At 55.3% G+C, this 23,308-nt stretch overlaps 1 long non-coding RNA gene across 8 annotated transcripts; it reads right to left on the bottom strand.

The window, feature by feature from the left end:
• Positions 1 to 2,229: 2,229 nt before the first annotated feature.
• On the bottom strand, positions 2,230 to 21,231 carry LOC113621142 (uncharacterized). Of its 8 annotated transcripts, none has more exons than XR_003433056.1 (5): positions 21,175 to 21,231; positions 17,615 to 20,792; positions 16,816 to 16,951; positions 7,210 to 7,302; positions 2,230 to 4,866 (listed from the first exon to the last, which is right to left on the bottom strand). It is a non-coding gene; the product is annotated as an uncharacterized LOC113621142 (long non-coding RNA). The 8 variants fall into 8 exon arrangements; XR_003433062.1 differs by lacking the exon at positions 21,175 to 21,231 and having other exon boundaries at positions 2,230 to 3,520; positions 4,428 to 4,866; positions 17,615 to 21,070; XR_003433061.1 differs by lacking the exon at positions 21,175 to 21,231 and having other exon boundaries at positions 2,230 to 4,685; positions 4,768 to 4,866; positions 17,615 to 21,070.
• Between the last annotated feature and the right edge of the window lie 2,077 nt (positions 21,232 to 23,308).

Below are 23,308 nucleotides of genomic sequence, written 5' to 3'. Positions count from 1 at the left end.
CTTCACTGGTGACTTTTACCAAATGTAGAAAGAAGGATTAACTGTAATCCTGAACAAACCCTTCTAAGAGGGAACATTTTCCAATTCACTCTATGAGGCTGGTATTACCAAAACCAGACAAGGACACCAGAAGACAAGATGACTACAGATCAGTATTTCTTATGAATAGACACAAAATTCTCAATGAAATATTAGCAAAGCAAATCCAGCAGCATAGAAAAAGATTACATACCACGAACATGTGTGATTACATACCATGAACATGTGTGATTACGTACCATGAACATGTGTGATTTATCCCAAGAATACAAGGTTTGTTCAACATATGCAAATCAATCAGTGTAACACCATATTAATAGAATAAGGGACAAAAGTCATGTGATCAGATCAATAGAGCAAAAAAAGCATTTGACAAAATCTAACACCCTTTCATGAAAGAAAAAACCCACACTCCACAAAGTAGGAACAGAAGGGGTTTTCCTCAACCTGGTCAAGGGTGTCTATGAAAAACCCACAGCTAGCATCATACTTAATGTTAGAAGACTGAAGGCTTCCCCCTAAGATCAGGTAGAAAACAAGGATGTCCACTCTCATCACTTCCATTCGACATTGTACCAGACAGTACAGCCAGTGCAACAAGGCAAGAAAAGGAAATAAAAGGCATCCAGGTTGGAAAAGAATAACTATCTCTATTTGCAGATGGCATGCTCTTAGATATAGAAAATACCAAAAAAAATTTCACACAAACCTATTAGAACTAATAAATGAATTCAGCTAGGTTGCAGGATATAAGATCAGTATACAAAAATCAATTGTATTTCTATACACTAGCAATGAACAATCAAAAAATACATTTAAGAAAACAATTTGATTTACAATACAAAGAATAAAATACTTGATAAATTTAATAAAAAAGTGCAAAACTGGTACACTGAAAACTATAAAACATTATTGAAAGAAATTTAAAACATTCAAAAAATTGGCAAGCTATCCATGCTCTTGAATTGGAAGGCAATATTGTTAAAATGGCGATACTTCCCAAATTGGCCTACAGAGACAGCACAATCCCTATTGAAATCCCAGCTGCTTTTTTTTTTTTTTTTGCAGACATGGACAAGCTGATTCTAAAATACAGAAATTCAAGGGACCCAGAAGAGCTGAAACAATCTTGATAAAGAAGAACAAGGTTGGAAGAATCACACTTCCCAACTGCAAAACTCACCGTAAAGCTGTAGCAATAAAGATCGTGTGACACCAGCATACAAATCAGTGGAATAGAACTGAGAGTCCAGAAATAAACCCTTAGGTGTATGGTCAGTTAGTTCTTTACAAGGGTCCCAGGGCAATTCAATGGGGGAAAGAATAGTCTTTTCAACAGATGATTCCCGTCTGTGTGGAGCCATCAGGGAAGGCTTCCTGGAGGAGGGGATCAGAAGGAGGAACAAAGTAGGAAAAGCACTGGGCAGCAGGAACTGGCTCGCGTTGTCTGCACACTCTATTAAGATCCCGTGGCCCTGGAGGGTGCGGAGGGCGGGGTTATACCTACGGTTACACAGGAAGGGACTAGGGTGAGAAGTTAAGCCACAAGACTGCCTTCCCAGAGCTGGAAAGAGCTAGAGCTGGGATGTGAGCTGCCTCCGCTCCTCTGCCCTAAGGAGGTCCCTCCTTCTTTCCACTTTCCCGCAGCTGCCCAGATGGGGCTGCACAAAATGCACATGTCCGTTTCCATTGTCCCACTTCAGGGATGGCAGGCAGGCAAAGACTTCTTGAATCTCTGACTTCCCCTTAATATTTTGCCTTAATTAGCTTGTTCTAAGGTGATGGCTTTCTGTTGTGTGCTTTTGAACTTCAGCGAATTAACGCTTGTGAATAGGATTTGCTTATGAATTTTAATGACTTTCATTCATTCATAGTCCAAACAAATTACATATTTGGTGCTTTATTTAATATGTTTATTGCAATTTTATGATAGTCATTTGCAATGAAACAGAATAAAATATTAATTTAAAGAGGCAGTCGCGGGGACTTCCCTGGTGGCACAGTGGTTAAGAATCCGCCTGCCAATGCAGGGGACATGGGTTCGAGTCCTGGTCCGGCAAGATCTCACATGCTGCGGAGCATCTAAGCCCATGCGCCACAACTACTGAGCCTGTGCTCTAGAGCCCATGTGCTGCAACTACTGAAGCCCATGTGCCTAGAGCCCGTGCTCCACAACAAGAGAAGCCCGTGCACCGCAACGAAGAACAGCCCCCGCTCGCCGCAACTAGAGAAAGCCCCCGCATAGCATCAAAGACCCAGTGCAACCAAAAAAAAAAAAAAAAATCCAACATGGGTCTTAAAGATCATCAGATTTTTATGTAGAAACAGATCACATGCAAGTTTCTAACAAGAAGCTACTAACAAATGAAATTGAGCACACGCCTCTCCGGGATCCTCCACCCTCCAGGTCCTGTACATCGTGTAGCTCAGACCCAAGTGCCCAACGGTGGTTGTACGGTTAAAACAACCCCTTCATCTTCCATCATTTCAGGTGCCTCAGCACCTGGCCTGGTGCCAGAAGCAGAAAATAGGAGGAGGACAAGGGGCTCGTCGCTGAGCAGGGAAAGCAGCTGGCGGGACTCCCCACAGCAGCCTGCTCAGATCTGGGTTGCGATAGAGGGGGGCCCTGTATGCAGTCTAGAGCATCAGGGAAGGCTTCCTGGAGGAGGTGAGATGAGTCTTAAAAGAGACAAAGTTGGCATGGACAGTTGGCCCAGAATCGTTTCCAAGGAGAGAAGATTAAAGATCACATCATCCAACTTGCTGATTTTAGAAATAAGGAAACAAGCTGAGAGGGGGAGTGAGTTCAAGGTCATGTGGCCTAATAAGGGTAAGATCAGGCAGGAAGGGTAGGACACACCGTGGTAACAAGAGTACCTAAATCCCGGCAGCTGAACCCCACAGAAGTCCACCCCTCACTCGTGCCCTCCCGCAGCGTGGGTGTCAGTGGGAGGCACTCTGTGGTCACTCAGGGACGCAGGCCAGCGAGGCACCATCTCCACCCGGCTTCCGTCACCACGAGAGGCGAACTATGAACTGGCCCCGGAAGCTCCCTCCAGGAGGTGACCCGCCCCGCGGCCACTCCTGTCTCCTTGGCCAGAGCGAAGCACGTGGCCACACTTCACGTGGCAGGTGGTGGGAGGTATCCCAGCGTGGCCTGGGGGTCGTCCCCTCCCCGCCCACGGCTGGGTCCTCTGCACACAGACACACACAGCGGCGGGCACTCCGGCCTCAGTGCCAAGCTCACACTTCAGGTTTCCTGCAGGGTTAAGCTCGGATGCAGAGGCCAAGGTCTGGAGAGAACTCCCCGGCACACAGAAGCACCCCACCCTCCCAGGAAACAAGGGCAGGCCACGGGGAGGCTGACTTACTATCGCAGACTGACGCCAAACCGCTGGGTGGGCAGAGGGGCCGCGGCAGGGCCGCCTTTGTGGGAGGGGGCAGCCTGCCCGCGTGCAGGTTCCGAAGCTCCTCGTCGTATCTGTGGACACAGAGGAAGCACAGCTGTGACCCTGCAGGCGAGAAGCCTCGGGCCACAAGGGGCTCCAGGTGCTGCTGGGGGCAGATGCCCCACAAAGGTCTGCAGGACACCTGAGTGTCCCGTCCTTCTGGGCCCACGTGCCTTATGGCTGTCTTGCACATGCACACACGGGAACACACACAAGCCAGCAAGGGTCATCTGACCTCTGTCAAGCGTCCAGGCTCTCTTACCAACCCCTGGCCAATACGTCACCCACGTGTCTACACAAGAGCTTCCCTCTGCAGGAAACACCTTTCCCTGGACTCTCGATCTAGCCAACAGTCCCTCTGAAACTCACTTCAGAAGTCACCTCCTCATGGAAGCCTTCCCTGATATCCCCTCTTCACCGGTCCCCTCCCTAGCTGGGTTCAGCCCCTCTTTCGGCTCCTACTGTCACCGGACTCGTGGCCCCACTCCCTGCGAGTGTCCTGTGGGCAGACACACTCCCTACACGGCTCTAATATCCCCAGCGCCTGTGACTTGGCGCCCAGAGGGAGCGCGACATCTCCACTCCCCCTGCGGGGCTGCCGGCCTCACCTGCGTGCAGCTTGGCGAGGACCCTGCACCCTCTCTGGGGGCTCCATTGAGCCCCCAGAGAGGGTGATGCAAAGGGCAGAGGGTGCTCAGGCAGGGCTCAGAGACTGAGCTCCACCCGGAGCTAACGGTGGGCCCGGGACCGACCACACACCTTCCTGGGCTCCCTCTGCCCACCTGATGCCCTGTCCAAGTGGGGGACCACTGCTGTATAAAACAAAGCAGCAGACACGTTGACTAGGCTTCTAGCCAGAAGCACCAGGTGGGCTGTCCTCCAGAACACCTGCAATGGGCCTGGGAACATTTCATGCTGTCCACGGTGTCATCCACACACCCGAGAAATCGCCCCCGTTCTCTGCTCCAAAACAAGAATGGTAAACACCAAGGCAGCGAACAGCAGTTACCGCCGTGGCTGATTTTTTTTTGTTAATCAGTTTTGCAGTGGTGGGTGAGGAACGCATCTCATCCGTGTACACAGCCATCCTCAGCCTCGTTGCTCTGAGTCAGCAGTTAGCATCTTTCACTGTGAATCTTTGTTGAGGCCGCAGATTTCGGAACCGGATCTGGCCGGGCACACGTCTGAAAATTAAGCCTTCAGCGTGCACGGGATGGGACGGAGGCCCAAGGAAGCTCGAGGGCGTAGCCCACGCCTCCCAGGACAGGGTCTCACTCACTGCAGAACCTCCGGGGGGATGGTCAGCTGGTCGTATTTGAGGTGTTCATGGAGCTCACTCAGATCGTTGAAATAGGTGACTTTTTTCCCAAACTTGTGACTAAAAACAACAGAAGCAAGAGAATAAAAAAAATGATTAGATGAGGGGGCCCGGGGGGAGGGGGCTGGCAGCAGGAGCCCTGGAAGAACAGTGCTGGCATTTCTCATATTAAGGAAACATAAATGCTGACACAACCTAAACCCAGAACATAATGGCAGCAGCGCACGTCTGCAGATGTTCCGCTTTCATAAGAGCTCGGATGCCTCACACACTCTTGAGAATCTCATCTGCATAAAAATAAATATCTGCTTCCAGTCTGAATGGCCGTGGATTTGTACAGATGTAGGAGAGCGCAGCGCCAGGAAGCCCTGTGCCCACGGCTCCCGGAGGGGCGCGCAGAGGGGCTCGCGGGGCCCGGTTTCTGGGGTGGGCAGTGGCTTCACTTTTGAACATCTCTCTGCGAGGCACATCTTCATGACTGTGGGGACCGAGCAAGACACCCTCTGATTTCTCCCCAGGACGGTAACCCTGGGGCCCACAGAGGAGCACATGCAGGCAAGTCCTGGCCGAATTCACTCACATCCCCTTGAAAGCAGGGGTTCTCCTACACAAGCAGTGAGACTATTTACATATACTTGTCCACTGCCTGACACCTGGTAGACATCACGACCCGGGACGATGACTAGTAAGGAGCCTCAGTTTACCCAGCTGAAAAGTGGGGAGAAGAACAGGAGGCTCAGCTGGGTGAGAAGTTCGACGCCAGGCCCAGCCTGCGCCTCGTGAACGGCCGCCCCCCGACTGCTCCGCCGTTTACAGCTTCACTGACATGTCACTGACACGCACGCAGCTGGATGTATGTCATGTGCACCATTCGATGAGTTTGGACATGTGTGTACACTGTGATACCATCACCACAACCAGGTAACAGGCGCAACCATTGCCTCTAAAGGTTTCCTTGTGCCCCTTCATGTGCGATGCTGTATGTGTGTGTGTGCGTGTGTGTGTGTGATACGAACACGACACGAGATGCACCCTCTCCAGGACACCTCAAGTGTGTGACACATCGTCAGCCCAGGCTCTCCTCTGTCCTGCAGGTTCTCTAGAACCTCCTCACCTTGCATAACCAAAACAGCTGTCTTATCTGAGACCCGCTGCAGCCCAGAGCCCACAGGAGGCCGAACCACGGGCACCAGCTCCCCCTAGTGCATGAGGGGGGAGTCAGACCGGGTGCCCAGGCCCCTAGCCACCAGCCCTGACAGAGGGTGCCTGGCATGAGCCGGCTGCGGGGACAGAGGTGTCGGCTTTAGAGCTGCAGGGAAGCCCCTCGTGCAAACTCCCGCCTACACAGGAGCCCCCTTCAGCTTTCTCTCTGCGTTTCTGCCTGTTCCCCCTCTGACCCCAAGCCAGCCAGGCATCTGTTGGACACCAGGCTCTGCAGATGCAGGCGGGGCCGCCTTCCTGCCTCTCACACCCAGAGAAGGGCCTCTTCGCAGCCCATCTAGGTGCTCAGGTGGACGAGCACCCCCAGAACTGCTCGAGGAGAAGACCCCAGCAGCCCCCGCCGCCTGCCAGCATTCGGCCGCCTGCACGGCCGGGATGACACAGTGGGATCTTTTCATTTGCTCAAAAGGATGTCAGCGTCTCCTTAGCTAGTTTGATTTCTAAACAACCTCAGAGTACCCTCCACCCAAAGCACTGACTATGTGACCTGCAGGCCCTTACACGTATTTACCCATTTATTTAATCCTCATAACAACCCCATGAGGCAGGTACTAACATACCCATTTTACAGAGGAGTCAGTTGAGGCTGGCAGAGGAGAACCAGTAAGGGGCAGAGCCAGGATCCGAAGGGAGCAGCCTGGCTCCGGAGTTCACCCTCTGACCCACACTGTCCTGCCCCCAGAAAGCCACGTACCCCCAGCCATCATCGGCTTTGCTGTGAAAATGATGCGAAGCTGACCTCACGCAGTACGTGGTTTGGGTTCAGCAATGTGGAAGCAACTTCAATGCCCAGATCTCCCAGGCACAGGTCCTTTGGACCAAGCCCTCAGGGACAATTCACTGAGCCCACCCTTCCCCGGACGGAACCCAGATGGAGATCTCTGACTTCACACAGAGAGTCCTTGAGCCGTTGAGAACGCCTCCTCATTCCTGAAAGGATGGTCGCTCTTGCATTTCTCAACTTTTTCAAGAAAGGAGAAATAGGAAGATGTCGTTGCCCGGCTCCCTTATCCACACTGGACACTTGTGGTAAAAGCAGACGCCTCTCCCCTGCCCCCGGGTTCTGCCCACAACGTGCCGAGTTCTTCTTGGGATCTCAACATGTCTGCGTGCACGCTCAGCGTAGGAAGTCATGAACTAAATCACTGGTTGAGCTTCAAGGACAAGGACTGGTTTCTTTACCCATCTCAGAAGTAGGAGCGCACAACTGGCCACAGGAAAGCCACCCGCTTGGATGGGGCGACGGAGGATGATGTCCATGGTGTCACTTTTTCCCTGAAAAGCCATGAAAAAGACTAAGCATTAGGGCTCATCCGATCATGGCCGAGAAGCCCATAGAGCACCTCTGAGTCAAGTAGAAACGGGAGCTCCTTCCTCCAGGCAGACGCCTTCCAGCGCAAGGTGAGAAGAGACCCGCTTGATAGTAGCCCTTCGTGTCAATGCCCTTGGGCAGTGAAAACCTACACAACTGTTCACGGCGGCCATGCTTACCACTTCCATCTGGTGGTGAAGGTTTCTGAGGCAGGTGCCTGGAAAGAGCACAACGTATCAGTTGTTGTCAGAGGTACTTTTTTTTGGACTGAGGTGAAATTCTTAACATTCACCATCTTAAAGCGAGCAATTCAGTGACACTTAGTACATTCACAACAGTGTGCAATCACGACCTCCATCCGGTTCCAAAACCTTCTCATTGCTCCAAAGAAAGCTCATAACCATTAGGCAGTCATTCCTTCCCTGCCCCGCCACTGCCAGTGACCCCACCTGCTTTCTGTCTGTCGGGGCTACTTCTGTCTTTACAAGAAAACAAATCCTCAACTCATCCCTGGCCCAGCAGTGGTACCCTCGGTGAGAGCTGACCCACAGGTCATGGATTATTTGATGTCGCAAAAGGAATAATCTGGCAACGGAACGTGCCCAGTCTCAGGGGACCGCAGGAGACGAATTCTCCGGGGTCGGGCATCCTCTGTCCTGTGTGCTCCGTAAACACACAGCGGGCTGAGAGCAGCGTCAGCTGCTCAGGAGGACGGGGTGGGGAGCGCCTCCGGGGAGGGCAGCTCACCGGCCGGGGTAACGGGCTGCCTGGGATTCCGGCTCGCCTCGCGAATTCCGCGGCCAAGCCCATCACGCGGCAGCAGTAGTGGCTAAGACCCTGTGGGCATCCGCTACCGGCAAGGCTCTTGCTGTCGCCATTCTATCTCCAGCATCTCTTGGAAGATTCTTTAACGAGCTAGGTTGGATGCCTGGGTCAGGGGTATTCTCATGAAACGAGCAGCCCAAAGGCTTCCAGATGCTCCTATGATCCAACTGTGCCTTTGTTCGCTTTGAGCCGCGGGCCCCAGGCCACGGCCGCTGGGCACCACGCTGTGGGTGGGCAAGTGGGGCTTCCACAGTCGAGAGGGAAGCGGGTCTGGAAGCAGCCCTGGCAGAGCCCCCGGCGCTGTGGCCCCCGAGCCGGCCCAGCAGCGGACGAGTCTGCCCCCCGCCAGCCTTTCCGCCTCTCTGTCCCTCACAAGGGCACGCAAACATTTCCAATGATGCCCAGACACGGGCCGGGGTTAGGCTGCTTGAGTGAAATGCAGTCGGCACGTTGTCAGGGACCACAGTCCGAGGCCCGGAGCACCCACACGAGCCCCACGGGCGCAAGAATGTCCCAAACGTGGGGCGCGAGGCACGCGGGCGCCTGGCCTCTGCAGGTAGCCTGAGAGGACTCGACCCCCAGCAAGAGCTGCTGGCAGGAGGGCACTTCGCTTGGCCTCAAGCAGCCTCGGTGGCGCTGGACCAGGAGCTGCCCTCCTCCCGGGCCAAGCTTGTCACCAGACCTGAGGCCGCCTGCTCACCCGGCTGACTCTGGGCTGCAGTCGGGACTTTGGCAGCTCTCAGGACACCCGAGGGACCCGGCCGGGGAGGAGGCCCCGGGAGCAGCGTGGCCGCACAGAGCGCGCAGCCCCAGCAGAGAGGGGCAGGATGGGGGAGGGGTGAGGGCAGCTGAGGCCACGGCAGGTGAGTGGGGGGCGCTGCCTTCTGAGCGGCAGGAAATGAGGCGAATGCAGAGGGCGGCCTGCGTGGCTTTAAGAGGGAGGCCGGGAGGGAGGGAGGGGGAGGCCTCAAAGGGCCCTGAGGGAGCTCCCTGGCAGCCTAGTCGTTAAGATGCCAGGCTTTCACTGCCGTGGCCAGGGATTCAATCCCTCGTTGGGGAACTGAGATCCCGCAAGCCGCATGGCGAGACCAAATAAATAAATTAATTAAAAAATAAAAGGGCCCTGAGTCCAGAGTTCAAGTCTGTGGACCTAAAGCCACCCGAGGCGGGGGGAAGACATCAGTCCTGCGGGTGGGATTGGTGACCTGGCACTGACGTGACATCCACCTGACGACCTGTCAGTCTGTCCATTAGCCTGTGACCTGGCCCATCCGCCCTGCGCTGAGAGTGACGGAGAGGCACCTGCACAGGGAGGGGGACACACACGGGAGTGGGGTGGGGAGGGCGGCCTACGGAGGGGTGTGTGCAAGGGGGGGCGTGGAGGGGGCACAGGGCAGACTTAGCCCAGCAGCCGCCTGTGGTTGAGCTCGCGAAGGGGGGGCGCGTCCGGCAGCAGCAGAGCACGATGACTCGGCTTCCGAGGCGGCCCTCCCCTGCAGGGCCGACAGCCGTGAGCCCTGGTCCCGGCACCGACACCCAAGGCTGCTGTCTCTTGCCACAGCTGGGGGCGATCCCCAAAAACAGCAGCCTCTGGACCAGCCCACCTGAGCCAAGAGGCACGGGAGGCTGCGCTGAGGTGGTGGCAGCACCTGCCGGACGGGAACCGACTACCTGACGCTCTGGGTACCTTAGGCAAGGTCACCTTCACCACCACAGGCATCCCCAGAGGACCCGCTTGCTGCCCGTGCCTGTGGCTCGGACGGCGTCCAGCAATCATTTACAGAGTGACGGGCGGACGGGTTATAGGAAAAGTGTCAGAACCTGCAGAAAATAGAAGGGTGCCCCTCCAGAAACGTCCGCGATTCCGAACTCACTTTAACTCACAGGGAACAAGTATTTACAACTGTTCTCAGACATTTACTTACAATGAGGAGAGTGACAGCAGAGCATCCTCATCACCGGCCGGCTCTGAAGGGCGAGTCAAGGTCACACACACGCGCACACACTCACACGTGCAGACACACACACATCACGTGCCCTCGGAGTCCCGCCTGCTGCCCGGCCAGGACAGCTGTTTGTTATTTATGACACGTCGGCTTCTCCCGGGAGCCTGCAAGCCACTGGAACGTTCAGAATTTGCCAGTCGTTTCGGTTTCCAAAGACGGCGGCCTTTTCACAGGTTCCTTGAGAATTCTGGTCATGGTTTCTGTTTGTTTAGGAAGCTTCCGTTGAAAGTGCCGCCCTGGAACCCACACATTTATCTGCTTCCCTGCCAGATGGGCATTTTCGGGCACAAAAACCTTCGACGGCTATGCCTGGGAAGTACAAAGTGTTTTCCACAGTGTTTCTACCAACTTGGAGGCCAGGGTTCCACGGCTCACCTGAGCCTGTGCTCATCTGCGAGAGGGAAGGGAAAAGGACGACTTTGCTTCTGAAGATATGAATTGTTTGTGCAGCTACTGAAGGAACATGGAATTGAATGACCCTGGGGCTGAAAGGGAAGTCAGCATCCACGTCGAAATGTCAAAAACAAAATAATGAGGAGCATTTTTAGCACTGGAATCAGACCAAGTGGAGAGTCTCAGGGACGTGCTAAGCGGTTTGGTGAACGGAAGCCCAGCTCTGGAGCGAAAAGACCAGGTATGGCCCCTGCCTGGCCCCACAGTCCAGGGGAGAGGACAGGGACGGCATGCGGGGAGTGTCTGCCCAGCTCTGCGAGCCCCTCTCTGAGAACCAGCCAGGGCTCTATCAGCCACATCCACATCTGCAGGGACTTCACAGGTGGGGGCTGCCGTCCGCACCAGGCCGGCCCTCACTTCAGACACCAGCCATGTGTCAGGGGTCCCCAGGCCACCCTGCTTCTGACCAGCTGCCTACAGACTCGGAGCTTCTCACTACCCCCCTCAAAACCGATAATTCATTGGCTCACAGAACTCAGGAAAGCGTTATACTTACAATTAGTTTTCTTATAAAGAATACAAATCAGGACCCGGCAAGAAGGGAGATGCACAGGGAGTCGGGTGGGAGGTCGGGGGTCCTGGCCATGGAACCTGTGTGCCCTCTCCCCATGCAGTCGGGACATCAACCACACATCATCACCACCAAACAGCTCCACTGAGCCGCCGTGTCCAGCGCAACTGTTGGGGTTTCATTACATAGGCATGACTGGCCGAACCACGATCCAATCAATATGCAGCAACCCATGCATCCACCCACGCATCCACACGTCCATCCATCCATCCATCCGTCCATCCATCCGTCCATCCATCCATCCATCCATCCGTCCATCCGTCCATCCATCCATCCATCCATCCATTCATCCATCCGTCCATCCATCCATCCATCCATCCGTCCATCCATCCATCCATCCGTCCATTCTATCCACGGGTACTGCTGATTAAATCATCGAGCTGCTTTACTGAGCTTGGTCTCCAGTGCCCCCCGAGGCCACAAAGCCCAAACCCTCTAGTCACATGAGGGGGTCTCTCCCGCACAGAATCCCCACGTGGAGTCGTCTCGTGAGCATGACTATCTAGGGGTCCTGCACGAGTCACCCCCTGACATAAACTATCACGAATCACTGAGATACTCCCATCACTCAGGAAATTCCGAGGATCGAGAGGCTACCTCCTGGGAACCGGGACAAAGGCCAGACACATCCTTTACTGCAGTGTCCCATGACCCTGCACCCCAGCCCACTGTCCGCTGTGCCAGAGGGGCCTCCACACACCAGGCTGGAGACGCAGCGAGAGAAGCAGCAGGAGCCAGGGCCTCGGATGGGGTACACCACCGACACGACACACACTCCCAGCTTCGGGGCCCCAACGAGAGACAGTGGTGGGAAGAAGGGAACGAGACCTACTGTGACGCGGAGGGCGAGCGACCCTGGGGAGCCCGCAAGGAGGGTAGGGACACGATCGGGGGTCACTGGAAGGCCCGCCCCGGTGCCAGCTGGAGGACGGCCAACGGCAGGGTGTCCCGAGTGGAGGCTGCCCGGTGGAAGGAAGTGGGGGGAGGCAGACAGAGACCTGCAGGCCAGCGATGGGGGGTGGGGAGCCAGAAGGCCCGTGCGGAGAGTGTGGGTGGCCGGGCTGCTCACTGGGGAGGGAACACAGGAGGAGGCGGGAGGGGGCCCCTGGTGGGGCTGTGGACACGGGCTGGGGCTCCAACGAGGACCCCTCAGGGAAGTGATGGCGGCCTGGCGGTGGACGAGGGGCCAGGAGGCCGGTGGGCCTGGGGAGCAGCTGCTCAGTGCGGTGGGTCGCAGGGAAGAGTGAGGTTCACTGACCAAAACCCCCCACCCTCCGTCCTCTCAGTGTCCTGCTGGCCGCGGTCGAGTGCCCCTGCCCTCAGGCGGGCACCTGAGAAGAGGCGGGCAGCTGAACGCCCACACCCCATGGCAGTGAGAGACGTTGGGAACAGAGCAGCCCAGCGCCCCAGGGACACAGAGAACCCAGGGAGGCGTGGACAGCTTCAAAGAGATGGAGGGACGGGCATGCGGACATGATGCCCCTGCCAGTGAGGGGCAGCATAGCCACCCCCGGGCCAAGGGTGAGCAGCAGGAAATTCCCAACAAGAAGTCGCACGTCAGGCTCTCAGAAAACCCGGGGAACCCGGTGTCCAAGAATGAGATCCCTCTGGGTAACGCCAGGACATAGTAGGTGTCCAGCAGAGGTCAGTGCCCTCCCCATACACTCGGGCCCCACTTCCCTCCCACCCACAGTTTCTCAGTTGTCCAGTGGCGGAGGGAGAGGCACCTCAGACCTACTGCTGATTAGGGGGCCCTGTGCTGGCCAGGCGAGGGGACGTGCTCCTGCCCAGACAATGGATGGGGTTTGGAAACAAGGGCAAAACAGGCAGGTAAGGGTCAGAATGATGAATTCCGCCCCCCGCACCCCCGAGGAGTCTGGACTCAGTTCAGCCAGCAATGGGGTAGGAGGGGCTCTGGCCAGGCTGTGAGCCCCTCCTGCCATCTGCAAACGAAAGTAGGGAGGGTCCCTGGGCAGAGCACAGCATGTGCAAAGGCACTGAGGCAGGGACGTATAGGATGCAAGGCCAGCGCCTACGTCGGGCCTGGTTCCTTTCCCCTATGAGCATCCTGTTTACAAAAAGCACTGATTTCATTCGATAAACACTTACTGAACACGTACTGCTTGCAAGGTCTACCCACTTGCACGAGGCTGAGCTACGAAGGTCAGCTACTCTTGAAGGCATTTTACCTCCCCCAAAACTGAAAGGGCAACTCACAGCACTTTCCTTCCACATCAACAGATTTCTAAATGTCCTGCCAAACTAATATCACAGCATTATTCAGATTCGACAAACTTTTATGCAGCTTAGAACAAGTGCCACGGTGGGTACATTGGGTTCCTTATGCTGTTCTCTCTACCTCTGATGCATTTGAAAATATCCATTAAAAAACATGAAAAAGGAGGGAGGGAGAGAGGAAGAGTCAAGGCTGGGCACTCGCCCGTCGGGACAGAACCCCTGCTCCGCGCACCAGCCGGGCAGCCCTGGGCCAGCCTCTCTGCTCGTCTACAACGTGGGGACAAGAGAACTGACTTCGCGGGGAGCAGGAAGGACTAAATCCACAGCTTGAATTAAGCCGTGCATAGATGGCACACAGCAGATGCTCAGTAAATGTGACCCGTTACCACGTGTCCGGCAGGAGGGTGGGTGCTTCCAGGTGTGCCGTCTCATTTGCGGGTGAGGAAATCGAGGCCCAGAGAAGCCACGTGAGACACCAGCTGGCTTCAAGGGCAGCACCCCCAGCCCGGCCTCCACGGCCCCCTCTGCCCCTGGGACCCCATGTTCCGGGTGGGGAGGCCTTCGCGCTCCCGCAGCCCCTGCGTTGAGGCCTCCTCCGCAGCCGTGAGGAGCCCCAGGACCCCCAGCCCTTCCGCTCACTGAACAGTCGCTGGGCATCTGCATTAACATCAGTCAGGATGAGTAGATGCCCTTGCTGCTCGCTGGCAACACAGGCCAGTGTATCGAAACGGGCTCCAAGATGATGATACGTGGGAGGAAATGAAAACTATCAATAAAATGCAGATTCTACAAGGCATCGGTTTAACTCACGACCCCTTCTTCTCCCCTCGCTGTTTACAACACGACATTGTTCACTGTCTCCGAGACAGGAGAAGCCCTGTTTATGCATAAAGGAATGATTCCCTGAGCTGAGACCCGTGACACGCCCACCACCATCCATCATCGGCTCCAGAGAGTGAAGGACGATTAAAACGCATAATAAAGGGGCTTCCCTGGTGGCGCAGTGGTGGAGAGTCCGCCTGCCGATGCAGGGGACACAGGTTCGTGCCCAGGTCCGGGAAGATCCCACATGCCGCGGAGCGGCTGGGCCCGTGAGCCATGGCCGCTGAGCCTGCGCGTCCGGAGCCTGTGCTCCACAACGGGAGAGGCCACAACAGTGAGAGGCCCGCGTACCGCCAAAAAAAAAAAAAAAAAAAAAAAAATTGCGTAATAAAGGCATCAGCGATCTCACTGGGACTAATGTGGGAGTTTGTTTAGGTTTTTATTTTAAGGTTGCTAACTGTTTTTTGCATGAGTGAAAGGGGATTTGAAGACTCGTTTTGTCTGTGTCCTGCAGGAAATCCCAGCTGGGGTCTGCATGGCTGTGAGAGAAGCTCTGGCTGTGAAGGTGGTGACTTGTCAGTCACCCAGCAGGACCAAGGCCGGCACGTCCCTCTGTTCTCTCTTCTTCGCCACTCGCCTCTAAGATTATACCTCCCACCGCCTCTGATCCGGGGGCGGAACTTTCCCTCTGCCCACCCTGCTTTCCAACATCTAATGTGCCTCTCAGCTCACAGCCCCAGACCCAGACTGGAGCTTCAGAAGGTGACCACCACTCTTTAAAATATTTTTTATTTTATTTTTTGGCTGTGCTGCATGGCCTGCAGGATTTTAGTTCCCTGACCAGGGGTTGAACCCAGGCCCTCAGCAGCGAGAGCGCACAGTCCTAACCACTGGACCGCCAGGGAATTCCCTAAAATATTTAAATCAACACTATCTTTTTAATTAATTTATTTTTGGCTGTGTTGGATCTTCGTTGCTGTGCGCAGGCTTTGTCTAGTTGTGGCGAGCGGGGGCTACTCTTCGTTGCGGTGTGCAGGCTTCTCATTGCGGTGGCTTCTCTTGTTGCGGAGCACGGGCTCTAGGCGCGTGGGCTCAGTAGTTGTGGCTCGCGGGATCTAGAGCGCAGGCTCAGTAGTTGTGGTGCACGGGCTTAGTTGCTCCGCAGCATGTGGGATCTTCCTGGACCAGGGCTCGACCGCATGTCCCCTGCATTGGCAGGTGGGTTCTTAACTACTGCGCCACCAGGGAAGCCCAGAAGAGATACTTTTAAATTTTCTTCTACTGGACCCAAACTTGAGAGGATGTGAGCCTGGAGTTACCCAAGGTCACCACATGGAACTGGAGGAAAATGAAGCCCATGGCAGAAGACAATGCAAGGGATGGAGAAAATGTCCCTAAAACACTGTGCACCTGGATCCAGCTGTACTTGAGTGCAAAGATCCAATAAACCCTCTTTTCTGCTTAAGCCAGTTTGGGTTATAGATGACCTGTCACTTGTAACAAAACGAGCACTGATTTTTTTTTCTTTGAAAGATCAGTGGTATTGAAACACAATGAAATCTTCCTCGGTATTCTCTACTTTAAGAGAATGAAGCGATCAAGCCCACACTGTTTTTCTTTTTGGTTGTGGCACAAGAAAATGAACTTCATTTCTGAAAACTCTTTGGGAGAGATCTGGCTTAGAACAGAGCTATGACGGCACCAATGGACATCAGCCCTGCCCTGCACTTAGTCCCGACCTCTCTGGTACCCATCATTTGCACCTCTGGTATCCATCATTTGCAGCTCTGGTACCCATCATTCACCCCTCTGGTACCCATCATTCGCATCTCTGGTACCCATCATTCGCAGCTCTGGTACCCATCATTCGCACCTCTGGTACCCATCATTCACCCCTCTGGTACCCATCATTCACCCCTCTGGTACCCATCATTCACAGCTCTGGTACCCATCATTCGCACCTCTGGTACCCGTCATTTGCACCTCTCCACCAGGTACGAGTGGATACATGGTTCTGTGATCCTTTAGTTAACATGACTGGGGGGCTCCCTCACCACCCCCACAAGGTGGGGCTTGGACTCGATCAAACGGGATCCCTGAGCACCATGCCCGGCATATACGGGCCTCCATAAATGCCGAAATCAAATGAGAATCAACCAGACATCACAAATAGACCCTTCTTCCTCGGCAGTGGGCTTCAGAGCAGCAGCTCCATCACCGCCGACCTGCCTTGCTCTCCACCTGAGTCCACACACGCCTCAACGCCTTCCTGAACCTCTTGCTGCTAAGCCCTTTCCCTCTGAGCCAGGCTCCGTGGCCCATGGATGGGGGACGTGGGCACCGAGGAGCCACCAGCATCGCGAGGCCGCGCCGGCTAAAGCCACGGACCGGGGCAGGCGCAACACAGCCGGCACGCAAAAGAGGCTTCAAATCACCCGACAGTTCTATGTATAATTCATAGCAAAATGGTTTGTTGTTATGAAAATATATTTGCACATTACACAAATAGACCCTCACAGCAATTATCTTAATGCTGCAGCTACAAATTATCACCTACTTACCTCGGGCAAATTAGCACCAAATTTAATTTGAGTGGCGCGGACGATGTGCGGGGCGCACAGAGCAAGAGCCCTCGGCCGTATCTGTAGGACCTGGCTCTCGGCTTTAGGCTCAGGATGGGGCGTCTGATACAGGGCTCTGCGGGAAAGAGAGGCGGGCTCAGGGCCATCCAGGCCTACCCCTGTATTTACAGGGAGGTCACGGAGACCCAGAGAGAAGGGGGCTGGCACAGGGTCCCACCTGGGTGGGGGGGTCAAAGTCAAGCCATGAGGGGCAGGGGCTGAGAAGGGGGCTGCCTGAGTTGGGATTCCAGAGTCTCCAGGTTGCACCCCATGAAGAGTCATTTTCACCCTTTTGTCTCAGCTATGTCACAAATTTATTTATACAGACCCCACTACCCACTCTTTATCACAAACACCACTGGGTCCCCGACACTGGTGAGAAGGCAGAGGTAGATCACTTGTGCAGGTAGCGGGGCCAGAAGCCACTGGAACCTGGGCGTGACACCCAAAGGTGGCAGCAGCAAGGTGCAAATGACCTGTGACCTGCTACAGGACTTTGTCAGGGGCCTGCCCACAAGCCCCAGGGACAGCGGGCACTCTGAAAAGACAAGGGGGGTCTGCAGAGAGACCTGCGGTTCTTGTAGACACCAGCCTCGAGACTTGGGGCCGTTCCCCTCCCCAGCATCCCTGTGGCCCTGCCCACGGAACCCAGGTGCTCGCTCAGGTGTGCAACCCTCACCTGCAGAGCCCTCCAGCTGCAAGGAGCTGACCCACCCCACCTCCCAGCCTGCCTGATTACCTAAGAGGAAGCCCATCTTCCCTCTCAAAGGTTTGTTGAGGAAGCCAAGTTGAGCCAGTCAGCACACGGCAACTTTCCTGGCCACAGATATAGGTTCATTCAGGCCCGTGAGGTATCAGGAAAAGCTTTCCAGGTGCTTCTGGGAAAGAAAATCCCTTGCTGTCCTGAAAGGGCCACTGGAGCAGTTTCTCTTCACATAGCTGTGTATAAAGATGAGGCCTAGAATGGCTGGAGCCAATCTGCTGCCACCCCGAAGATCCAGCAGCCCACGAAAAAGAGCAGGAAATTGCTCAGCCTTGATCAAGCCATACCTGATTTCCATAGCATCTCCAGACCATTTCAGCTACATGGGCCAATATGGCCGCTTGGACTTCTGGGCTGGTTCAGAGCTGGGTTTTCTGTCCGTTACAGTCAAAAGCGCTAGGATGCTCCCAGACCCCACACCTACCACAGGCTGGGAGAGGGGCTTCCTCCAAACTCTGGCAGCCCTCATCAGCCTTCACCAGGTGTCCATGTGTCCTTCTTGACCCATCACCGTGTGTTCCCTCACAGCCGGGGCCATTTCTGACTAACGTTTGAGCCCCAGCACTCATCCAACCCAGGACCTGAAAGGAACTTGGGGTGCCTGTTGAACAAGAGAGCAGGCAAAGCGTACACAGCAGAGCCTAGCATTCAAAGCCTTCCTGGCCCATCTCACCAACACCTCCCCCTGCCCCAGGTCACTCCCACTGCCCACCTTGCTCGCTCCACTGTCTGACATCCCAGGCTGCTCTGTCCCGGAAGAGGACACAGCTGGGGCCTCTGCCATAATCTCCATCATCCATACTCAGACCAGTCAGGTGGGGGGACCCTGGGTCCTCTCCTCTGAGGAGTTATTCCCTCTGAGCTTCAGGATACCCTGCTGCTTGATGCCCATTTGAGAGGTGAGAAAACGAGGACCCAACTCAGCCTGGTCTCCTGCCTTTCAGGGACCCAGAAACCGGGACAGTGGCCAGATCCAGCTGCCAGCAGCTCTGGGAGCCTCCAGGCAGATGGCTGGGACGGGACCCTGCAGCGGAGCCCCACATGGACATCTCTGAGGTCATCCCCCTCCCTCAGTGCCGGGCCCAGAAGGGGACCCTCAGATGTACCCTGGGCGGCCCGGGAAGCCTCTGGATACATGTGGCGCATCTTCCGTGAGCATCAATTTTAATCAAAGGATTGAGGGAAAAGTTAAGTAATTTATCTGAAAAGAAACTGAAAGCATCATTTTCATATCCCAAAGCTATTCTCACTTAGATTTGAAGGGCAGTCACTGGCAGGCTTGGAATGTCTCCACCCAGGAGACAGACCTCAGGGCCCTGGGAGGCGGCTGGCCCGGTAGGGAGGGCGCGAATGCTGCAGCCACAGCACAGCGGGCCTGGCTCTCCATTCACCGGCCATGTGAGCTCAGAAAGTCATCTAAACATCCCTGCCTCAGTTTCCTCATCTGTAAAAGGGGACAGTAACAGCCCCTGCCTCATGAGGCTGGTGTGAGTGAGGAATGATCCAATCAAGTGGACAGTTAGGGCCTGAGAGCCATTAGCAAAGGTGCCCGTGATGCTTTTGGGGAAGGATGGCCAAGGGCGGCCACTTTACAGGTCAGGAGGCTGAGTCCCCAAGAGGGAAAGTGACCTGCTCCAAAACTAGGTCTCTGACTCCCTCTGTGGTTCACTCTCCCCCTCCTGCTGCCTCTGTGCCTTGGTTTCCCCATCAGTAAAAGAGGATAAAATCAGGGAATGGGTATGCATGCCAGGCACTTCCAAGGTGGCTGAGCTCTTGCTGGAAGCCACCATCCATGGCGTGCCCACAACCGACTCAGCTGGAACTGGCTTGTTAGGGAGATGCCAAGATCCATGGGATGTTTAGTCAAGTTTCCAGACCTTAAAACATCTCACTGCAGCACCCATCAACAGATGAGTGGATAAAGACGTAGCATATATACACGATGGAATATTACTCAGCCATAAAAAGAAAAGCATCAAATATTGCCATTTGCAAAAATACAGGTGGACCTGGAAGGTATCATGCTTTGTGAAGTAAGTCAGAGAAAGACAAATACTTTTTCACTTATATGCGCAATCTAAATATTAAACAAATGAATACAACAAACAAACAAAACATCTCACTGAGGTTGCACTCCAGCAACTCAATGACATCAACCAAGTAAATTCCTACCGGCTTTACCTGACCACCTGTCAGGTTCTCCGCATGTATTTCTACCCCCACCTCACATGTGACTTATCCCCAGCCAACTACAGTTCCCCAGCCTCTGTGTAACCTCAGTGTGCCACACCCTTCCCTGCCTATCTCTCACCCATCTTCCAACTCAACGGTCACTTCCTCCAGGAAGCCCTCCCTGACTTCCCACAAGCCCCTGGCTTCCCTCTGTCACACAGAGGCTAGACTTTGAGTCCTCCGTGGACAGGGGACTGGGGAGGTTGCTGTCCACAAGGACTAGCCCGGCTCAGCCCAGTGCACTGTGTCCGTCTTCACCCCTCGGCCCCTGCCGTGCTGTTGGTTTGAGAAATGGTTTAACATCACTGCATTAAAGGAGAAACTCGCAAACAAGACCCTAAAACCACCAACAGAGAGAGACCAAAGGATATTTACTGTTGAGTCTTAGATTCTGAGCTCTCACCAGGACAAATGTCAACACTGCATTTCACCGTCAATAAGCAAGGCGTGCTCTGGAATCCACACAGCCTCCGTCACAAAACCTCAAAGTCTGCGGCCTCCAGACAGCCAAGGCCAGGTCCCCACCCCGCCGACAAGGACTGAGGAACTCCTCCCCTCCCACCCTGCTTCCTTCTCCTGGAGGCTTAGCCTCCACTCTTCACACACCTGCCAGGCCCTGGGGAACCCCCAAGCCAGTGCTGTTGACAGTGGCACCGGGCCAAGGTTTGGGAAAAGTGCAAGCGTCCAGGGCCTCTCCCCTAACTGGCGATTTTGGAGGCTGATTTAAGTTTTGGGCATATTAAGTCTTGGGGGGTCCATCCTCTGTGATGAGCGGGCCCGCACCCCCAGCCGGAGCCTCTGAGTCTGAATCAGCGTAACAACTGCGCAGCCTCAGTTTTCTCATCTGTGAAGCGGAGCGATGCTTCCTGCCTCCCAAGTTGGAGCTGAGGGAAATGATGTGGACCCGGCAGGATCGGAGACCCTGAATTTGGGGAGGAAAATGGGGGAACGGTGAAAGTTTGGGCTGAGACGGCCCAGCCGCGGGAGAAGCGAGGGAGCAGGAAAGGAGGGGACGGGGGTACAGGGAGGGTGCGGGGGAACAGGACTGGAGGAGTGGGAGAGGAGCGCGCGCTCGTGCAAAACGGGGGTAGGGTAAGGTAGGGGCTGGGGTGTGGGAGGGGCCGGGAACACGCGGCGGCCAGCGCGGGCTCCGGGGTCCCCGCCCGTCTCCGCGCCGCGTCATGTGGCCCCGCCCCCCTCCCCGCCTCGGCTTGCCCGCCTGAGCAATGGGCCCAGCCCCAGAACCCGCGCTGCGTCCCCACCTGGGCCCAGGCGGGTTCCTTCCCGCGGACAACGGTCCTTACCTGACTACAGCTCCGCCGGTGCCTCACCTGGGCTCGGCTCAGCCCGCGACTCACCTGGCCCCGCCCCGGACGTGGCTTCCGTGCAGGCCCCGCCCCTCGCCCCGCCCCGCGCGCTACCCAGCCAGCGCTGTTTCCCTGGAGCACAGGACCTGAGTGGCCCAGAGTCATTGCGGGCTATGCCTGCATTTCTGCGCGTGGGCAAAGTCACCGTTCCAGCCCTGAGGCGGGGGTCATGTACTCAGGAAAGACCAGGCTGGGGCCACTGACGTTCCGGGGCCCCAGGCAAGAGGGTGACTGGTCCTCCGATAGGATCGCATTCCCACCCGGAGGGCCGCTCAGGAGGTGACTTCTAAGGGTGGATTTCTATCAGGCCCGGTGTCTGGCGCCCCCTTCTGGCTGCAGCTCTGTCTCCGCTGCCTCCTCCCCGTCTCCCTGGTTTCTGAAGGTCGGCGCCCGGGTCTGGGGCTGCACCTCTTTTCATTTACTCCCCAGCCTCCTGCTTTCAATACAGCCTATACCAGATGATCCCCAAGCGTTGTCTCTCGACTCCAGCCTCCTGCCTCTGACTGCCCACCTGACATCCCCACACGTCCACGTGGCCTTCTCTCCTGGGCTTCCCATCCGGTTCTCCACCAGCCCCTTCCAAACCCGTCGGGGCATCCTTGGCTCCCCTCATTCCCTCACACCCCATGCGTGGTCCCTGGATGAGCCCCGATAGCTTTTCCTTCAAAACATGTCACAGTGCCACCGCTTCTGTCCACCCACGCTGGCCCAAGTGGTCCAGGCCACCAGCATCTCTACGTGGCTCAGTGCAGCAGAGCCTCCTAATACATCTCCTGGCTTCTGCCCTTGCCCCTTTCCATCTGTGTTAGCACAGCAGCCAGGGGCATCCTTCCATGCGATCCTGCCCTGCCCCTGCTCGTGTCCCTCCCGCTTCCTGCTCTTGGGGGAGGGGGCTGGCGCTAGCAGCTGCACAATCCCAGGCTGCCTTGCGTGGAAGGTGGCACGGCTGCTGGCAGCTCTGGGATCACGTGTGGTGGGCTCTGTGGTCCCCAGTGGCCTGTGTACAGCAGCCAAGACAATCAGGTGTGTTGACCCCTCCCCATTTCTAGAGGGGGGATCTGATTGCAGAGGCCAGCTGGCATAATATCACACGCTGCTACAGTGACTGGTTCCGGTTCCGGAAGTCACAGGGCCCAAGCCAATGACGCAGGCCTTCGCTGGGCCACAGTGAGCAGTTCAGGACACTCCAGTTGGTGGGAGGAGCTGGACTTTGCCTGGAAGATTGGGGAAGAACAAATCCTGCTCTGTCCTTTTCTCTCCCCCAACTTAGATGAGAAGCTTAGTGCACTGGGAATAGCAAGAAGCCATCGTGTGACCACAATGCGATCAAGGCTCGGGATAAAACAGAGATGGCAAGGAACTGGGTCCTTGGTGACCTTGCAGAGCCCCTGGATCAAACCCACCCGGGGGGCCCACACTTCCTCCGGACTTTCTCATTAAATGCACCAATAAATTCTCTTATTGTTTGAACTAGTTTGAATTTTCTATTTCTTACAACCAAAATGCCCTCTGATAAAATATCTTTATACCTTTTAGCCAAATTACAAAGAGTTTCTCTCCTGACAGCATTAGCAGAAAAAAAAAAAAAAAAAGCCCAGGGAAGCCCTGGATGGCTGAGTCCAAGACACGTGACCATTCCAGGGATAGGAAGGGAGTTAGACAGACCAAAACTTTATCCTCCCCAAAGTCAAGACAGTCAGCTTCAAGCCAGTCGTGCTAATGGTAGCCATGAACCATGAGGCTGTTTGCTCGCTGCAGTATCTCCAGTGTCTAGCCCTGGGTCCGGCACATGGTAGCCACTATCCCCAATCAGTATGAATGAATGAATGACCACTGTTTCTCTCTACCGTCACTCAAGCAGCTGCCTGTTTCTGTGCAAAGAATTTGTAACCATCCTAGCACATGGGCCTGTTCACCTCACACAGCACACTTGCGTGTTATTTGTACCTTCCTTGCTCCCAGTGGACTTTGGTGGTGAGAAAGCGGAAGCATCTATGGTACTGCCTGACCTCTAAGTCTCACGCATACCTGAGCCCCCCTCGATGGATCAGGAAGGGGGCCTATTTCTGGG

Source organism: Aethalodelphis obliquidens, unplaced genomic scaffold (genome assembly GCF_003676395.1).
Source record: "Aethalodelphis obliquidens isolate GAN/ISIS:26980383/991018 unplaced genomic scaffold, ASM367639v1 scaffold8, whole genome shotgun sequence".
In the NCBI taxonomy this organism is placed as follows: Eukaryota; Metazoa; Chordata; class Mammalia; order Artiodactyla; family Delphinidae; genus Aethalodelphis; species Aethalodelphis obliquidens.
The sequence above is the reverse complement of the archived record's forward strand: the minus strand, read 5'-3'. Positions and strand labels throughout refer to the sequence as shown.